General features: G+C 40.6%; 1 protein-coding gene and 1 pseudogene across 1 annotated transcript in view; one reads left to right on the top strand and one right to left on the bottom strand.

The window, feature by feature from the left end:
* The window catches only part of LOC100937133 (geranylgeranyl transferase type-1 subunit beta-like), a 382,799-nt pseudogene extending 377,978 nt beyond the window's left edge, over window positions 1-4,821 (bottom strand).
* LOC100457610 (cubilin-like) overlaps window positions 1-14,111 on the top strand; it is a 129,795-nt gene that overhangs the window by 27,641 nt on the left and 88,043 nt on the right.

Here is a 14,111-nt window from a genome sequence, read left to right as displayed (position 1 = left end):
GGGATCCAGTTTCAGCTTTCTACATATGGCTAGCCAGTTTTCCCAGCACCATTTATTAAATAGGGAATCCTTTCCCCATTTCTTGTTTTTGTCAGGTTTGTCAAAAACAAGATACTTGTAGATATGTGGCATTATTTCTGATGGCTCTGTTCTGTTCCATTGATCTATATCTCTGTTTTGGTACCAGTACCATGCTGTTTTGGTTACTGTAGCCTTGTAGTATAGTTTGAAGTCAGGTAGTGTGATGCCTCCAGCTTTGATCTTTTGGCTTAGGATTGACTTGGCAATGCGGGCTCTTTTTTGGTTCCATATGAACTTTAAAGTAGTTTTTTCCAATTCTGTGAAGAAAGTCATTGGTAGCTTGATGGGGATGGCATTGAATCTGTAAATTACCTTGGGAAGGATGGCCATTTTCATGATATTGATTCTTCCTACCCATGAGCATGGAATGTTCTTCCATTTGTTTGTATCCTCTTTTATTTCCTTGAGCAGTGGTTTGTAGTTCTCCTTGAAGAGGTCTTTCACATCCCTTGTAAGTTGGATTCCTAGGTATTTGATTCTCTTTGAAGCAATTGTGAATGGGAGTTCACTCATGATTTGGCTCTCTGTTTGTCTGTTATTTGTGTATAAGAATGCTTGTGATTTTTGCACATTGATTTTGTATCCTGAGACTTTGCTGAAGTTGCTTATCAGCTTAAGGAGATTTTGGGCTGAGACAATGGGGCTTTCTATATATACTATCATGTCATCTGCAAACAGGGACAATTTGACTTCCTCTTTTCCTAATTGAATACCTTTGATTTCCTTCTCCTTCCTGATTGCCCTGGCCAGAACTTCCAACACTATGTTGAATAGAAGTGGTGAGAGAGGGCATCCCTGTCTTGTACCAGTTTTCAAAGGGAATGCTTCCAGTTTTTGCCCATTCAGTATGATATTGGCTGTGGGTTTGTCATAAATAGCTCTTATTATTTTGAGATATGTCCCATCAATTCCTAATTTATTGAGAGTTTTTAGCATGAAGGGTTGTTGAATATTGTCAAAGGCCTTTTCTGCATCTATTGAGATAATCATGTGGTTTTTGTCTTTGGTTCTGTTTATATGCTGGATTACATTTATTGATTTGCGTATATTGAACCAGCCTTGCATCCCAGGGATGAAGCCCACTTGATCATGGTGGATAAGCTTTTTGATGTGCTGCTGGATTCTGTTTGCCAGTATTTTATTGAGGATTTTTGCATCAATGTTCATCAAGGATATTGGTCTAAAATTCTCTTTTTTTGTTGTGTCTCTGCCAGGCTTTGGTATCAGGATGATGCTGGCCTCATAAAATGAGTTAGGGAGGATTCCCTCTTTTTCTATTGATTGGAATAGTTTCAGAAGGAATGGTACCAGTTCCTCCTTGTACATCTGGTAGAATTCGGCTGTGAATCCGTCTGGACCTGGACTTTTTTTGGTTGGTAAGCTATTGATTATTGCCACAATTTCAGCTCCTGTTATTGGTCTATTCAGAGATTCAACTTCTTCCTGGTTTAGTCTTGGGAGGGTGTATGTGTTGAGGAATTTATCCATTTCTTCTAGATTTTCTAGTTTATTTGCATAGAGGTGTTTGTAATATTCTCTGATGGTAGTTTGTATTTCTGTGGGATCGGTGGTGATATCCCCTTTATCATTTTTTATTGCATCTATTTGATTCTTCTCTCTTTTTTTCTTTATTAATCTTGCTAGCGGTCTATCAATTTTGTTGATCCTTTCAAAAAACCAGCTCCTGGATTCATTTACTTTTTGAAGGGTTTTTTGTGTCTCTATTTCCTTCAGTTCTGCTCTGATTTTAGTTATTTCTTGCCTTCTGCTAGCTTTTGAATGTGTTTGCTCTTGCTTTTCTAGTTCTTTTAATTGTGATGTTAGGGTGTCAATTTTGGATCTTTCCTGCTTTCTCTTGTGGGCATTTAGTGCTATAAATTTCCCTCTACACACTGCTTTGAATGCATCCCAGAGATTCTGGTATGTTGTGTCTTGGTTCTCGTTGGTTTCAAAGAACATCTTTATTTCTGCCTTCATTTTGTTATGTACCCAGTAGTCATTCAGGAGCAGGTTGTTCAGTTTCCACGTAGTTGAGTGGTTTTGAGTGAGATTCTTAATCCTGAGTTCTAGCTTGATTGCACTGTGATCTGAGAGACAGTTTGTTACAATTTCTGTTCTTTTACATTTATTGAGGAGAGCTTTACTTCCAAGTATATGGTCAATTTTGGAATAGGTGTGGTGTGGTGCTGAAAAAAATGTATATTCTGTTGATTTGGGGTGGAGAGTTCTGTAGATGTCTATTAGGTCTGCTTGGTGCAGAGCTGAGTTCAATTCCTGGGTATCCTTGTTGACTTTCTGTCTCGTTGATCTGTCTAATGTTGATAGTGGGGTGTTAAAGTCTCCCATTATTAATGTGTGGGAGTCTAAGTCTCTTTGTAGGTCACTCAGGACTTGCTTTATGAATCTGGGTGCTCCTGTATTGGGTGCATATATATTTAGGATAGTTAGCTCTTCTTGTTGAATTAATCCCTTTACCATTATGTAATGGCCTTCTTTGTCTCTTTTGATCTTTGTTGGTTTAAAGTCTGTTTTATCAGAGACTAGGATTGCAACCCTTGCCTTTTTTTGTTTTCCATTTGCTTGGTAGATCTTCCTCCATCCTTTTATTTTGAGCCTATGTGTGTCTCTGCACGTGAGATGGGTTTCCTGAATACAGCACACTGATGGGTCTTGAGTCTTTATCCAGTTTGCCAGTCTGTGTCTTTTAATTGGAGCATTTAGTCCATTTACATTTAAAGTTAATATTGTTATGTGTGAATTTGATCCTATCATTATGATGTTAGCTGGATATTTTGCTCGTTAGTTGATGCAGTCTCTTCCTAGTCTCGATGTTCTTTACATTTCGGTATGATTTTGCAGTGGCTGGTACCGGTTGTGCCTTTCCATGTTTAGCGCTTCCTTCAGGAGCTCTTTTAGGGCAGGGCTGGTGGTGACAAAATCTCTCAGCATTTGCTTGTCTGTAAAGTATTTTATTTCTCCTTCACTTATGAAGCTTAGTTTGGCAGGATATGAAATTCTGGGTTGAAAATTCTTTTCTTTAAGAATGTTGAATATTGGCCCCCACTCTCTTCTGGCTTGTAGGGTTTCTGCCGAGAGATCCGCTGTTAGTCTGATGGGCTTCCCTTTGAGGGTAACCCGACCTTTCTCTCTGGCTGCCTTTAACATTTTTTCCTTCATTTCAACTTTGGTGAATCTGACAATTATGTGTCTTGGAGTTGCTCTTCTCGAGGAGTATCTTTGTGGCGTTCTCTGTATTTCCTGAATCTGAATGTTGGCCTGCCTTGCTAGATTGGGGAAGTTCTCCTGGATAATATCCTGCAGAGTGTTTTCCAACTTGTTTCCGTTCTCCCCGTCACTTTCAGGTACACCAATCAGACGTAGATTTGGTCTTTTCACATAGTCCCACATTTCTTGGAGGCTTTGCTCGTTTCTTTTTATTCTTTTTTCTCTAAACTTCCCTTCTCACTTCATTTCATTCATTTCATCTTCCGGGGCTGATACCCTTTCTTCCATTTGATTGCATCGGCTCCTGAGGCTTCTGCATTCTTCACATAGTTCTCGAGCCTTGGTTTTCAGCTCCATCAGCTCCTTTAAGCACTTCTCTGTATTGGTTATTCTAGTTATACATTCTTCTAAATTTTTTTCAAAGTTTTCAACTTCTTTGCCTTTGGTTTGAATATCCTCCTGTAGCTCGGAGTAATTTGATCGTCTGAAGCCTTCTTCTCTCAGCTCGTCAAAGTCATTCTCCGTCCAGCTTTGTTCCGTTGCTGGTGAGGAACTGCGTTCCTTTGGAGGAGGAGAGGTACTCTGGTTTTTAGAGTTTCCAGTTTTTCTGCTCTGTTTTTTCCCCATCTTTGTGGTTTTATCTACTTTTGGTCTTTGATGATGGTGATGTACAGATGGGTTTTTGGTGTGGATGTCCTTTCTGTTAGTTTTCCTTCTAACAGACAGAACCCTCAGCTGCAGGTCTGTTGGAGTACCTGGCTGGCCGTGTGAGGTGTCAGTCTGCCCCTGCTGGGGGGTGCTTCCCAGTTAGGCTGCTCGGGGGTCAGGGGTCAGGGACCCACTTGAGGAGGCAGTCAGCCCGTTCTCAGATCTCCAGCTGCGTGCTGGGAGAACCACTGCTCTCCTCACAGCTGTCAGACAGGGACATTTAAGTCTGCAGAGGTTACTGCTGTCTTTTTGTTTGTCTGTGCCCTGCCCCCAGAGGTGGAGCCTACAGAGGCAGGCAGGCCTCCTTGAGCTGTCGTGGGCTCCACCCAGTTCAAGCTTCCAGGCTGCTTTGTTTACCTAAGTGAGCCTGTGCAATGGCGGGCGCCCCTCCCCCAGCCTCGCTGCCGACTTGCTGTTTGATCTCAGACTGCTGTGCTAGCAATCAGCGAGACTCTGTGGGCGTAGGACCCTCTGAGCCAGGTGCGGGCTATACTCTCCTGGGGCACCGTTTCCTAAGCCCGTCGGAAAAGCACAGTATTCGGGTGGGAGTGGCCCGATTTTCCAGGTGCCGTCTGTCACCCCTGGAAGGGGAACTCCCTGACCCCTTGCGCTTCCCGAGTGAGGCAATGCCTCGCCCCTGCTTTGGCTGGCACACAGTGCACTCACCCACTGACCTGCGCCCACTGTCTGGCACTCCCTAGTGAGATGAACACGGTACCTCAGATGGAAATGCAGAAATCACCCGTCTTCTGCGTCTCTCGCGCTGGGAGCTGTAGACCGGAGCTGTTCCTATTCGGCCATCTTGGCTCCTCCCAGTTGATGCTTTCTTGAAAGCGACATCTCTTGGCTGCAGGCCAAAAAATACAAAGCCATAGCACTAAACAAAACTATAACCGAGGTGCCACACAGAGTCCACCCCACTCCCCTGCTGCCTCCACTGGAGTGAGTGCTGGTATCCATGGCTAAGAGACTTGAAGATGGTCACATCACAGGACCCTTTGCAGACACTCCCCAGTAGGAGTCCAGAGCTTGCTAGCCTCGCTGGGTGGCTAGACCCAGAAGATAAATAACAATCACTGGAGTTTTGGCTTACAGGAAGTCGCATCCTTAGGGGAAAAGGGAGAGCACCACATCAAGAGAGCACCCTTTTGGGACAAAAGAATCTGAACAGAAGCCCTTGCATCCCAGATCTTCCCTTTGATGTAGTCTACCCAAATGAGAAGGAACCAGAAAAACAATTCTGGTAATCTGATAAAACAAGGTTCTTTAACACCACCAAAAGACCACACGATCTCAGCAGCAATGGTTCTAAACCAAGAAAAAAAATCTCTGAATTGCCAAAAAAAGAATTCAGAAGGTCAACCAGGGAAAGACAAATACCAACATAAAGAAATAAAAAACATGTTACAGGATAGAGACAGAAAAATCTCCAAGAAATAAAGAGGATAAATAAAAATCAATCACTACTTCTGGAAATGAAGGACACACTTAGTGCAAAATACACTGGAAAGTCTCAGTAATAAAATCAAACAGGTAGAAGAAAGAACTTCAGAGCTTGAAGACAAGGCTTTCAAATTAACCCAATGCAACAAAAACAAAGAAAAAAGAATTTAAAAAATGAACAATATCTCCAGGAAGTTTGGGATTATATTAAACAATCAAACCTAAGAATAATGTGTGTTCCCAAGGAAGAAGAGAAATCTAAAGTTTGGAAAACATGTTTGAGGGAATAATTTAGAGAAACTTCCCTGGCCTTGCTAGAGATCTAGACATCCAAATACAAGAAGCTCAAAGAACACCCAAGAAATTAATCTCAAAAACACCATAGTCTAGGCACATAGTAATCAACAGGTTATCTAAAGTTAAGACAAAGGAAAGAATCTTAAGACCTGTGAGGCAAAAGCATCAGGTAACCTATAAAGGAAAATCTGTCAGATTAACATCAGATTTCTCAGCAGAAGCCTACAAACTAGAAGGGATTGGTGTCCTATCTTTAGCTTCCTTACACAAAACAACCATCAGCCAAGAATTTTGTATCCAGTAAAACTAAGTTGTTCTGTTCCGTTGGTCTATATCTCTGTTTTGGTACCAGTACCATGCTGTTTTGGTTACTGTAGCTTTGTAGTACAGTTTGAAGTCAGGTAGCGTGATGCCTCCAGCTTTGGTCTTTTGGCTTAGGATTGTCTTGGCAATGCGGGCCCTTTTTTGGTTCCATATGAACTTTAAAGTAGTTTTTTCCAATTCTGTGAAGAAAGTCATTGGTAGCTTGATGGGGATGGCATTGAATCTATAAATTACCTTGGGCAGTATGGCCATTTTCATGATATTGATTCTTCCTATCCATGAGCATGGAATGCTCTTCCATTTGTTTGTATCCTCTTTATTTCGTTGACCAGTGGTTTGTAGTTCTCCTTGAAGAGGTCCTTCACATCCCTTGTAAGTTGGATTCCTAGGTATTTTATTCTCTTTGAAGCAATTGTGAATGGGAGTTCACTCATGATTTGACTCTCTGTTTGTCTGTTGTTGGTGTATAAGAATGCTTGTGATTTTTGCACATTGATTTTGTATCCTGAGACTTTGGTGGAGTTGATTATCAGCTTAAGGAGATTTTGGGCTGAGATGATGGGTTTTCTAAATATACAATCAAGTCATCTGCAGACAGGGACAATTTGACTTCCTCTGTTCCTAATTGAATATTCTTTATTTCTTTCTATTGTCTGATTGTCCTGGCCAGAACTTCCAATAATATGTTGATAGGAGTGGGGAGAGAGGGCATCCCTGTCTTGTGCCAGTTTTCAAAGGGAATGCTTCCAGTTTTTGCCCATTCAGTATGATATTGGCTATGGGTTTGTCATAAATAGCTCTTATGATTTTGAGATATGTCCCATCAATACCTAATTTATGGAGAGTTTTTAGCACGAAGTGTTGTTGAATTTTGTCAAAGGCCTTTTCTGCATCTATTGAGATAATCATGTGGTTTTTGTCTTTGGTTCTGTTTATACGCTGGATTACGTTTATTGATTTGCGTATGTTGAACCAGCCTTGCATCCCATGGGTGAAGCTCACTTGATCATGGTGGATAAGCTTTTTGATGTGTTGCTGGATTTGGTTTGCAAGTATTTTATTGAGGATTTTTGCATCAAAGTTAGTCAGGGATATTGGTCTAAAATTCTCTTTTTTTGTTGTGTCTCTGCCAGGCTTTGGTATTAGGATGATGAGCTAGGGAGGATTCCCTCTTTTTCTATTGATTGGAATAGTATCAGAAGGAATGGTACCAGCTCCTCCTTGCACCTCTGGTAGAATTCAGCTGTGAATCCATCTGGTCCTGGACTTTTTTTGGTTGGCAGGCTATTAATTATTGCCTCAATTTCAGAGCCTGTTATTGGTCTATTCAGGGATTCAGCTTCTTCCTGGTTTAGTTTTGGGTGGGTGTATCTGTCAAGGAATTTATCCATTTCTTCTAGATTTTCTAGTTTATTTGCGTAGAGGTGTTTATAGTATTCTCTGATGGTAGTTTGTATTTCTGTGGGATTGGTGGTAATATCCCCTTTATCATTTTTTATTGCATCTATTTGATTCTTCTCTCTTTTCTTCTTTATTAGTCTTGCTAGTGGTCTATTAATTTTGTTGATCTTTTCAAACAACCAGTTCCTGGATTCATTGATTTTTTGAAGGGTTTTTTGTGTCTCTATCTCCTTCAGTTCTGCTCTGATCTTAGTTATTTCTTGCCTCCTGCTAGCTTTTGAATGTGTTTGCTCTTGCTTCTCTAGTTCTTTTAGTTGTGATGTTAGGGTGTCAATTTTAGATCATTCCTGCTTTCTCTTGTGGGCATTTAGTGCTATAAATTTCCCTCTACACACTGCTTTAAATGTGTCCCAGAGATTCTGGTATGTTGTGTCTTTGTTCTCATTGGTTTCAAAGAGCATCTTTATTTCTGCCTTCATTTCGTTATGTACCCAGTAGTCATTCAGGAGTAGGTTGTTCAGTTTCCATGTAGTTGAGCAGTTTTGAGTGAGTTTCTTAATCCTGAGTTCTAGTTTGATTGCACTGTGGTCTGAGAGACAGTTTGTTATAATTTCTGTTCTTTTACATTTATTGAGGAGTGCTTTACTTCCAAATATGTGGTCAATTTTGGAATGAGTGCGATGTGGTGCTGAGAAGAATGTATATTCTGTTGATTTGAGGTGGAGAGTTCTGTAGATGTCTATTAGGTCTGCTTGGTGCAGAGCTGAGTTCAATTCCTGGATGTCCTTGTTAACTTTCTGTCTTGTTGATCTGTCTAATGTTGACAGCGGGGTGTTAAAGTCTCCCATTATTATTGTGTGGGAGTCTGAGTCTCTCTGTAGGTCTCTAAGGACTTGCTTTATGAATCTGTATTGGGTGCATATATATTTAGGATAGTTAGTTCTTCTTGTTGAATTGATCACTTTACCATTATGTAGTGGCCTTCTTTGTCTCTTTTGATCTTTGTTTGTTTAAAGTCTGCTTTATCAGAGACTAGGATTGCAACCCCTGCCTTTTTTTGTTTTCCATTTGCTTGGTAGATCTTCCTCCATCCCTTTATTTTGAGCCTATGTGTGTCTCTGCATGTGAGATGGCTTTTCTGAATACAGCACACTGATGGGTCTTGAGTCTTTATCCAATTTGCCAGTCTGTGTCTTTTAATTGGAGCATTTAGTCCATTTACATTTAAAGTTAATGTTGTTATGTGTGAATTTGATCCTGTCATTATGATGTTGGCTGGTTATTTTGCTCATGAGTTGATGCAGTTTCTTCCTAGCATTGATAGTCTTTACAATTTGGCATGCTTTTGCAGTGGCTGGTACCGGTTGTTCCTTTCCATGTTTAGTGCTTCCTTCAGGAGCTCTTTTAGGGCAGGCCTGGTGGTGACAAAATCTCTTGGCATTTGCTTGTCTGTAAAGGATTTTATTTCTCCTTCACTCGTGAAGCTTAGTTTGGCTGGATATGAAATTCTGGGTTGAAAATTGTTTTCTTTAAGAATGTTGAATATTGGCCCCCACTCTCTTCTGGCTTGTGGAGTTTCTGCTGAAAGATCAGCTGTTAGTCTGATGGGCTTCCCTTTGTGGGTAGCCCGACCTTTCTCTCTGGCTGCCCTTAACATTTTTTCCTTCATGTCAACTTTTGTGAATCTGACAGTTATGTGTCTTGGAGTTGCTCTTCTCAAGGAGTATCTTTGTGGTGTTCTCTGTATTTCCTGAATTTGAATGTTGGCCTGCCTCGCTAGGTTGGGGAAGTTCTCCTGGATAATATCCTGCAGAGTGTTTTCCAACTTGGTTCCATTCTCCTTGTCACTTTCAGGTACACCAATCAGACGTAGATTTGGTCTTTTCACATAGTCCCATATTTCTTGGAGGCTTTGTTCATTTCTTTATAGTCTTTTTTCTCTAAACTTCTCTTCTTGCTTATTTCATTCATTTGATCTTCCATCACTGATACCCTTTCTTCCAGTTGATTGAATCAGCTACTGAAGCTTGTGCATTCATCACGTAGTTCTCATGCCATGGTTTTCAGCTCCATCAGGTCATTTAAGGACGTCGCTACACTCGTTATTCTAGTTAGCCATTCGTCTAATCTTTTTTCAAGGTTTTTAGCTTCTTTGTGATGGGTTTGAACTTCCTCCTTTAGCTCAGAGAAGTTTGTCTGAAGCCTTCTTCTCTCAACTCATCAAAGTCATTCTCCATCCAATTTTGTTCTGTTGCTTGTGAGGAGCTGCATTCCTTTGAAGGCGGAGAGACACTCTGATTTTTAGACTTTTCAGCTTTTCTGCTGTTTTTTCCCCATCTTTGTGGTTTTATCTACCTTTGGTCTTTGATGATGGTGACGTACAGATGGGGTTTTGGTGTGGATGTCCTTCCTGTTTGTTAGTTTTCCTTCTAACAGTCAGGACCCTCAGCTGCAGGTCTGTTGGTGTTTGCTGGAGGTCCACTCCAGACCCTGTTTGCCTGGGTATCAGCAGCAGAGGCTGCAGAACAGCAAATATTGCTGAACAGCAAATGTTGCTTCCTGATCATTCCTCTGGAATCTTCATCTCTGAGGGGTACCCGGCTGTGTGCGGTGTCAGTCTGCCCCTACTGGAGGGTGCCTCCCAGTTAGGCTACTCTGGGGTCAGGGACCCACTTGAGGAGGCCGTCTGTCTGTTCTCAGATGTCAAACTCTGTACTAGGAGAACCACTACTCACTTCAAAGCTGTCAGACAGGGACATTTAAGTCTGCAGAGATTTCTGCTGCCTTTTGTTTGGCTATGCCCTGCCCCCAGAGGTGGAGTCCACAGAGGCAGGCAGGCCTCCTTGAGCTCTGGTGGGCTCCACCCAGTTCAAGCTTGTTTAGCTACTCAGGCCTCAGCAATGGGGGGCACCCCTCCTCCAGCCTTGCTGCTGCTGCCTTGCAGTTGGATCTCAGACTGCTATGCTAGCAATGAGTGAGGCTCCGTGGGTGTGGGACCCTCCAAGCCAGGTGTGGGATATAATCTCCTGGTGTGACGTTTGCTAAGACCACTGGAAAAGCACAGTATTAGGGTGTGAGTGACCCAGTTTTCCAGGTGCCATCCGTCACTGCTTCCCTTGGCTAGGAAAGGGAATTCCCTGACCCCTTGCACTTCCTGGGTGAGATGATGCCTCACCCTGCTTCTGCTCACACTCAGTGCACTGCACCCACTGTCCTGCACCCACTGTCTGACAAGCCCCAGTGAGATGAACCCAGTACCTCAGTTAGAAATGCAGAAATCACCCATCTTCTGAGTCACTGATGCTGCGAACTGTAGACTGGAGCTGTTCCTATTGGGCCATCTTGGAGCCAACCCCCTGGTTATGCTTTATTCTTATTGGTGACACTTTGTCACCAATAAAGGTGTAGAACACATTGGATTCCATGCAGAGTATTCTTTTACAAATAAGAATTATAATTAAGATCTCAATAAAATTATTTATAAAGATTAATGGTTTTTTTCATGAAGATTTCTTATATATTTTGTTAGACTTATTTCTAGGTAGCTGTTAGTTTTGTTGATATTATCCATGAGATTTTCTAAATTACATTTTTTAATTGGTTGTGGCTGATATCTAGAAATTTTATATTTTGCATACATGTATCTTTAATCCAAAGATCTGGTTATCCTCTTATTAGTTTTAATATGTTGTCTATAGATTCTCTTTGGTCTTTCCGTGTAAACAATCATGTCTTCTGCAAATTTTAGTTCTTTTTTCTTTCAGCCACAATACTTCATTTCATTTTCTTGCATCATTTCACTAGCTAGGGCCACCATCAGAATATTGAACAGAAAAAATGATAGCATCTTGTTTCTGACCTGGATGTGACTGTCTATGACATTTTATTGTTAAATATATTGGTTGCTCTTAAGCTTCCAATAAATATCTTTTGTTAAAGAAAGTCTCTTCCATTCTTAGTGTGAAAAAGATCTTTTTAAGTGTAAATGGGTGTAAGATTTTACCAGTTGATTTTCTGCATCCATTGAGATGATCCAACTTTTTCTCTTTTCATAAGTTATGTGACAAATTATATGAAAGATTTCTGTCTCTTGGTAAACCATCCTTGCATTTCTGGGACAAATCTTATTTCATTATGATGTGTGTTTTATACATATAATGGATATTATTTGCTAGTGTTTTGTATTGGATTTGCATATGTGACATTCAGAGTTTGTGCTGGAAAACCCATCCCTACTCCTGACTGCTTACCTTCACTATGGGAGGTTTTCTAGTCCCTTTTCACTAGCATGGCAGTTTGTTTAGATTCCCAACTTCATGTAAAATTCCCAATTCCAGTCCTTCCTTTTGTGGCAACCCAGAGCCCTATCTTCTCCTCCTGCCTGGTCACCAAAACCTCAAAGCCCAACCCTGGGATCCACACCTGCATTCTTTAGCTTCTCAGACTGTCACTCCTTCAGTTTCACTCCTCTCAGTTTGAGTACACTTACTGCTTCTAGATTTTGGAGAGCTGCTTTTCTTTCCATTGAGTTGGCTATGAATCAAAATATATTTTAGTTATGATTTTAGCTAACATTCCTTTGTGTTATAACCAAATGGCTGGTTGAAGGAAGGAGTGAAATTGATTACTCACTCAACCATCTTGCCAGTTGATTTTCTTTTATCAGATTGAAAGAAAAGAGTCAGGTTTTAGTGAGGAGTATTATTTGTGTTGAACATCAGACCATATTATGCTTCAGAATTAATTTGTTTTTCAATTTTCAATTTTCAATGCTAATATTATATGGAATTTTCTTATTCCTAACATTCTACCCAATTTTACTTTGCTTCTATTTAATTTCATTTATTTTATATATATATATATTTTATTTTTTTGAGATGGAGTTCTGTTCTGTCACCCAGACTAGAGTGCAGTGGCACAATTTTGGCTCACTACAGCCTCCACCTTCTGTTTCAAGCGATTCTCCTGCTTCAGCCTCCTGAGTACCTGGGACTACAGGCACATGCCACGACGCCCAGCTAATTTTTGTATTTTTAGTAGAGATGTGGTTTCGTCATGTTGGCCAGGCTGGTCTCAAACTCCTGACCTCAGGTGATTCTCCCACCTTGCCTCCCAAAGTGTTGGGATTGCAGGCATGAGCCACCAAGCCCGGCCCCTTTTATGTTTTTAATCACAAAATCTGGTGGCTATGATTACTACTTACTGTGGCTTTACAGGTTCTTTTTTTTAACTTCTGTTTTACTGAGAGGGTTACCAATCTCATTTCAGATTGTGGTAGAATACAGACAGGTGAGAGTGGAGTGATCACAAGCCCCAACTATCCAAATGCTTACGACAGCCTGACCCACCGCTCTTGGCTGTTGGAAGCCCCACAAAGGTACACCATCACTGTGAGTGATAATGACTCGGTGAAATGATTCTGAGACCATAGAACCACAATAGCCTGTCCTGCATGGAAATGGAGCTCTTTTAGTAAGCAAGTGATTAGAGAAGGCTTTGATTCTACAATGAGATCACTATTTTTCCCTAACATTCTCTCACTAGAGAACATACATTGGCATCTATAATTAATGAAGAGTGAAATATCTTTTTTAAGCATAGGGGAAGATATACACAGAAGATAATTCTACATCTTAGAGAGAAGTATATTAATTTTCTTAGTATGAGTTGCCATCCCAAACTAGGGAAATATCTTTTCTCAAAATTTCCAAGAGAGCCTTCAATAAGGAAAATGAGTAGAGGGGAAGGGAGAATTAAATGAGACAAAAATGCAAAATTATAACAATTAAAACAAAAGGATTTGTAAGGGCCTTATCTATGTCAAGGTTGATAAAAGCCAACTTACAACTCATTTCTTTTTTCTCCTGAAGCTCACATTTAGTGACTTTGATATTGAACACCATACAACTTGTGCTTGGGACTCCATCACTGTCAAGAATGGTGGGACCCCTGAATCATCCATCATAGGACAGTACTGTGGAAATTCAACCCCAGGACAATAGAGTCAGGTTCCAATTAGCTGGTTCTGACTTTTAACTCAGACCATTCATTGCAAGGTAGTGGATATTATGCTACGTGGAACATGCAAACTTTAGGTAAAAGAAATGTTTTCTGCATTTGGTTTTTTTAGTGATGTATATTATATATTTATTAATGAATTCATAATATGTACATTTCATTACCTACTTTACGTCAGGCTTAATTCTAAATATTTGCCATGTCATCTCATGTAGCATCCCTGGTGGGATAACACAGTATCAATACATAGCATCTCTATTTTGCATGGGCAGAGACTGAGGATGCATGGGTTGATCATTTGCCCAGATATATAGCTGATAATTGGTAGAGTCAGGATTTGAATAAAAGCAGTTCAGTCTAGAAACTTTGATCTCAGCACTTCATGATGCTGCCTTCACAGGCAAAAGGGCATGACACAACCTGGGAATCTCAAGTAATAGAAACGTGAGTTGGAATCACAAGTACTTGAAAATACTTGGAACCTTTTTTCATGTGTTTTTTGGCTGCATAAATGTCTTCTTTTGAGAAGTGTCTGTTCATGTCCTTCACCCACTTTTTGATGGGGTTGTTTGCTTTTTTCTTGTAAATTTGTTTGAGTTCATTGTGGATTCTGG

Source organism: Pongo abelii, chromosome 8 (assembly GCF_028885655.2).
Source record: "Pongo abelii isolate AG06213 chromosome 8, NHGRI_mPonAbe1-v2.0_pri, whole genome shotgun sequence".
Classification (NCBI taxonomy): domain Eukaryota; kingdom Metazoa; phylum Chordata; class Mammalia; order Primates; family Hominidae; genus Pongo; species Pongo abelii.
The sequence above is the reverse complement of the archived record's forward strand: the minus strand, read 5'-3'. Positions and strand labels throughout refer to the sequence as shown.